Raw genomic sequence first — 6,377 nt, forward strand, 5'->3', positions numbered from 1 at the left:
TTACATAACCCACTTATCAAAACCCTATCTACTATTAATAATTGTGTAAAATAACACAATTTACAAAAATATTAAAAAAACTGAAATTTTAAAATTCAAATTTTATAGTAAATGTTCGAAAGTTTTTTCCAATACCATCAACCAATTTTAAGCAAAAAATATGAAATTACTTAAAATGCAAACTCTTCAACCATTACACGCCACTCAAGAAAAACGCTCTATGTATAATTTTCTAGAATTTTTATGCTTAGCACGTTTGATGTAGAAATTTTTAGTTTTATTTATCATTTAGCTAGTTCTTTTATATTTACAAAACATACACATATACATACGATTATTTATTTCTGTCGAACAGAAATTAAAAAAAAGCGTAGTGAAAATACAATACTTTATTTGTATTAATTAATTACAACAACAAAAAAACAAAAATAATTATTTTTAAGCTTAGCAAATGCACTATGAAATTAATCAAACGGCTCCCGAACTATTTTTTAAATAATATATAAACAAACAACATTAAAAGTCAGAGATCAAATAACCGCTGTAATTATTAAACAACAACAAAACAAAAAAATAATAATAATAAATACAAAACTATTGTAATTTTAGTGAATTTTGTAATGATTACAAAGATAACTGTTTGCTTTATTTGTTGAAAAAGTGTGCTTGTGTGCGAAAACCGAAAAACGATTTCGAACAGCCATCATTAATTTGAATTTTAGGCAGAAATTAAAAAAATTCAAACTCAGTTGCTTCAATTTCAATTCTGTTTGCTGCGCTCAAATTTGACTGAGAAAATTGTCAATCGCTAGAACACAATTGAAATTGAACTCTCTTCTCATCACTTTTACCTTTTCTTAAGCTGCTTATTAGGGATATTCGATGGTTTTGAAACCAAAGAGTGGTTTCTGCTAGCCTTATGTGCCTTGTTTTTCGAATTTTTGAAACATATTTGAACAGTGCTTTGAGCTTTTGTAGTATGCCTACAAAAGTTAGGTCGATCTTAAAGTTTTCTAATGCTTTTTGTTACGTTAGTTTGGTTAAGTTAGCTGGCTGATTCCCCAAAATGGGGTGATTCACACTTAAACTGCTATCTATAGTCCTTTGTGAGACCAAAAAAACTCTTGTAGTTGTCTATAAAGTCTCAAAAAAGGACGCCTTGAATCTTGAATCCAATACAAACCTGCTTAGGGGCTTTATTTTTACTTCCGTTATTTAAGCTGGTTGTCTAAAAGTATCTCGTACTTTTAGCTTTTAATTGCCAAAGGAGGAAATTCGAGTAAGAAGTGTTGATATGATTCTATCTCATATGTTTCGGTGTCCAGTCAAAACTTCTTTAACTATTGAACGGTGAACTTTGTTTTGAGAGCGAAGAGCTCAAGTCTCTTACGGATTACTCAGAGCCAAGAGGCTCTTTTTTACTCCGTTCTTTTTTTTTGTTACTCAAGATTTTTTTTGTTATTCTGTTAACATAGACCCAGAATGACCGACCGACTGTCGTAGGCACGTTATTGCCAGTAATGGTTCCGTGAATTATCAAACTAAGAACGAATTCGATCAGTTTTTTCAGTCTTTTATGATTGGTAGTTCTTCAGGTTTTTGCTTCAATTTTGTTTCTTAATTTACTTCGGTTAGTAGTTTCAGATTTATTTTTTTGCACTTGATAGAAGAGACTGTAGGAACATGATATGAATACTAGCTGGGCCATGACTGGTGGCGACACAAGCCCGCAAGATGGGGCTGACAGATCGAGAAGACTGCAGAAAATGTCTAGAGGAGCGCACCAGGGAAACTTGGCAAGACTACGCTGTAAGAATCTGGGGTCCCCACATTATGATACACTAGAGGAGGTACCGACAGTGAGGCCGCGGAGTCTGTTAAAATTTGTGTCAAGCAAAGACATCTTAGACGATGACTACTCTTCTTAGACTTAGCAAGTGAACTCGATCTGGTATCGAAAAGGATCAAACTGGTCTATACGTGGCTTATTGGCCTACCAGATTAACCTAACCTAACCTATCTTTTCGCATTACTATTTCTAAGTGATTCTTGAACTCAACTCCGAAGCGTTCGCCGGTAGACCAATATCTTGAACGTAGTAAATGCTTTTCACTCATTGTTGGTGGTTGTTTCAACAGCATATTAGAACGCATAAATTGCCTCAAACTGCTGACTTACCTGATTCGTCTTGTTGAAAGGTCTGAAAATTGCCATACTCGTGGTTTAGAGCCTTTTTTACTACTTACAACTTTCCGGAAAAAAATATTAAAAAATAAAAACGAATAGCTTATCTTCTCATAATCCCCTTCCAAAACCATAAAGATTGGTTACTATTGTAAGCCTTACACTTTTTTCTTCGAAACCATGGACCTAACCTAGCAACTGCATAAACTCAACTTACTGAACTGCATATTTAAGCAGCAAAGTTAGCAAAAGTAGATTTTTTAATCTCTGTGTGAGAATACTCGTATATTAAGATTGGCATGCTTAGATAGTAGTAGGTATAAATGATCAGCAAGACGCGCTGAACCGATTTAGCCATACCCGCTAATCTATCTATATATATGCCAACAAGTCCGTTCGTTTTTGAGATTACGTTCTGAATTTTTGCACATGTTCATTTCGCTCCAAGAAGCTGTTCATTTCTCAGAATCGACGATATCAGAGCACCATAGCATATAGCTGTCATACAAACTGACCGATCCAAATTAAGTCCTTGTATAGAAAACTTTTTTATTTGAAAAGATATCTTCACGAAATTTTGCATGGATTATTGTCCAATACAAAACTACAACATCCATAGAAATTGTTCAGATCGAACCACTATAGCATATAGCTGCCATACAAACTGACCGATCCAAATTAAGCCCTTGTATGGAAAACTTTTTTATTTGAAAAGATATCTGCACGAAAGTTTGTATGGATTATTGTCCAAGACAAGACTACAATATCCGTAGAAATTGTTCAGATCGAACCACTTTAGCATATAGCTGCCATACAAACTGATCGATCCAAATCAAGTTCTTGTATTGAAAACTTTTTTATTTGAAAAGATATCTGCATGAAAGTTTGTATGGATTATTGTCCAAGACAAGACTACAATATCCGTAGAAATTGTTCAGATCGAACCACTATAGCATATAGCTGCCATACAAACTGATCGATCCAAATTAAGCCCTTGTATGGAAATTTTTTTTATTTGAAAAGATATCTGCACGAAGTTTTGTATGGATTATTGTCCAATACAAAACTACAACATCCATAGAAATTGTTCAGATCGAACCACTATAGCATATAGCTGCCATACAAACTGACTTCGTGCCATAAGAAATGCACCTGTGAAAGGCATTTTTTTCTTGTTTTTATTTGACTAATAGCAGTCGATTCATTCATTATATGGCAGAAGCGCTGACTTGATTACTCATACATACACCTATATTGTTTTTTGTGTTTTTTTTATAAATTTACATATATCTTTTGAGTCAATATGCGTATTAAAATGCATATTGCGTTGTCGCTTCCGCTGCTCGTAAAACTACCGCTGTTGAGCCTACACAAATAACAAAAACAGCAAATTTATAATATGAAAAATATAATATGTATATTAATCATATCCATACATACATACATATGTATTTAACTAGAAAATTATTGCGCTGCTATTGGCTTGGGGCTAAAGCGCAGCTTCACAATCAATCAAGCATTTTGATTTATACCGAGAAATTTCTTCGTTAATTATTGTGAAATTTACAGGCAATTCACGCGCCTGCTACTTATTTTCTAACGCGCCACATTCACTGAACTACGCCAAGCTTTTCCGCACTCTCGCCACATGCCGCCAAACACATTTTTATTGACTCGCGCGCCATACGAATAATGTCAATGTCAGTGGCAGTGGCAGCGTTGTGGACATTAAAGCGTGGGACACAATGACGTGTGCCACATGCCGCCCAAAAGTTTGCATACTACTTACCACACAGTTACGCGAACGCGCACACATGTATACATATTCAGGCTTGCTTAAATTGTAGGCAGCTGAGCGCATGCGCGCAAACGACTTTGCCGATAGCACGAAGCAAATTACAAAAAGTGTTTAAAAAATCACAAAAAACTTATAAATAATATTAAAAAATCAGAGCAACGCGCTGGCTAAAGCTAAAAGCAAAATCTCAGTTTTCCACTTTACAAAGTTTGAAGCTCGAAGCTTGTTAAGCGTAATCGCCAGCTTAGATAGTAGGTGTTACTTTTTAATTTATTTATAAGCGATTTTGTTTTTCCTATGCAAAATAGCGACGGTGTCAGCGGCCGGCGCGCTTGCTGCGCGCGTCGCTAAGTGATCTTCATTATGAGCAACAAGTTCGGCGTCAGCGTCCGCGTCAGCATTCATTATCAGCACTACCTACCTATTGCGCGCGCTTGCGCTTGACTTCTGCGCCACTTTGTAAACAATAGCTGTTTGAATAAATAATAAAAAAAAAATACAAATATATATTTCTTAGCTTTAATTTTATTAATTTTTTATTGAATGCATATATTTAGAAACGCGGCTTGTTGGCTTGCCGCTTTAGTAGACCAAATTTGGTCGGCGTTGTGCGCTGTGCGCTGTAGGTAATTTCACATACATGTGCGCCTAGCAAATGCATAGCTATAGCGTGTGTGTGTGTGTATCGCTAGCAGCGCCTGCTCTAGCGCGCGCGTTCGTATGAATGAAGTATCGCGTGAGCGCGCGTTTGAATTTGTCAATGAGTTGGTAAGCGTTCGTGTCAATGTATATCCGCCATACACACACGCGCTCATGTGTGTGGGCTAGCAATTTTTTACTTTAAATGCGCATGTGTGTGTGTGTGCGTTTTCGTGTTGGTGAATGGGTTAGTGATTCCAATGATGCCGCCAACTCGCACTCGCTGCACAGCTCGCTGTCAAGGTTAAACGCTGAACCGCGCGCGCACCGGTACGCCGTTTCTGGTAGTGGGTTGCGCGTTTTTTAATATTTATTTCTGTTTTTTTTTTTTAATAAAATACAAACATATAGCGCTTTTAATTGTTATACTTAATTTCTGTGTATAATTTTTGTAGTTTTTATTTCCACTCATTTGCGTCCCTTAGCATCTACTTACAAGCGCGCGCTTGTCTATTTTATTGACTTTTTCTTTGCGCGGGTGTGTGATTACATATTCGTTTTGATTTTTTTTTGCTGTGTGCGCGCTGTTTTACACATGTATGCATATGTGTGTGCTGCTGCGCTCTTACCGTGACTACCATATATGGTTTGGTTCTGTTCTTTCATGATTTTTCGGCTGCCGCATGGCGTCTCATTAATATTAGTTGCCGTCAATTTAGCAATTCTAAGCGGACAAACAATGTTTTTAGCTGCATTCAATATTCAGCTGCATATACATACATACATATGTATTTGGACTTGTAGGTGCCATTGCATGTGGAGTTCAATTTGCTCGTATAAATTGAAATTATTTTTTGTTGATTTAAAATTTACATTTTGAAATTTTTACTAAAAATTTTTTGGTTTTTTGTATATTCTTTATTTATAGCTGGATTTTTTCAAATTTTTTAGAATCTCCTTTTTTATTATTTTCATTGTATATTATTGTTTTTTCTGTAATTTTTGTTTTTTATTCCAATTAGTTTTATTTAATTTTTTACTGTCAAATATTTTTATTATTGGTATATTTTTATTTATATTGTTATTTTATTATTCCTTTAGTATTTTTTTTTTTAATTTTATTTTGATTATTTTTATTGTTTTTATTTCAAATTTTTTTACTACAAATATTTCTATTAACTATATTTTTTATTTATTGTACTTCATCTTTTGATTTTTTTTGACATTTTTTGTTTTTTATTTTAATTATTTTTATTTAATTTGCTTTGTTGTCAATTTTTTTTATTAAAAATATTTTTATTATTTTTATATTTTTTATTTAATGTATATTATTTATTTGAATTTATTTTTAGTATTTTTTTGTTTTTTATTTTTCCTTTTTTTATTTTTTTTATTGGTTTTATTTAACTTTTTTATTGTAAATGTTTTCTTACCACCAATAATTATTGGTAAAATTATAATTTTATTAATCGTGTATTTTTTATTTATATTTTTATTATTTAATTTTTTTAGTATTTTTTGTTTTCAACTTTTTTACTTTTTATTTTCAATATTTATATTTATTTTTGTTAATTAAAATTTGAAATTTTCAAAGTTATTGCTACAAAAATTTTTTATAATTTATTTTTTCATTTTTATAATTTATTTTTTCATTTTTTTTGGTATTTTTGGTTTCTTATTTTTATTGCTTTTATTTAATTTTTCGTTGTAAATGTTTTTTTACTACAAATAATTTTTTAATATTTCTTGGTTTTTG

At 32.7% G+C, this 6,377-nt stretch overlaps 1 protein-coding gene across 1 annotated transcript in view; it reads left to right on the forward strand.

The window, feature by feature from the left end:
- The window catches only part of LOC126755299 (serum response factor homolog), a 58,173-nt gene that overhangs the window by 16,516 nt on the left and 35,280 nt on the right, over positions 1 to 6,377 (forward strand). The gene's annotated exons all lie outside the window — the stretch shown is intronic.

Source organism: Bactrocera neohumeralis, chromosome 4 (genome assembly GCF_024586455.1).
Source record: "Bactrocera neohumeralis isolate Rockhampton chromosome 4, APGP_CSIRO_Bneo_wtdbg2-racon-allhic-juicebox.fasta_v2, whole genome shotgun sequence".
Lineage (NCBI taxonomy): Eukaryota > Metazoa > Arthropoda > Insecta > Diptera > Tephritidae > Bactrocera > Bactrocera neohumeralis.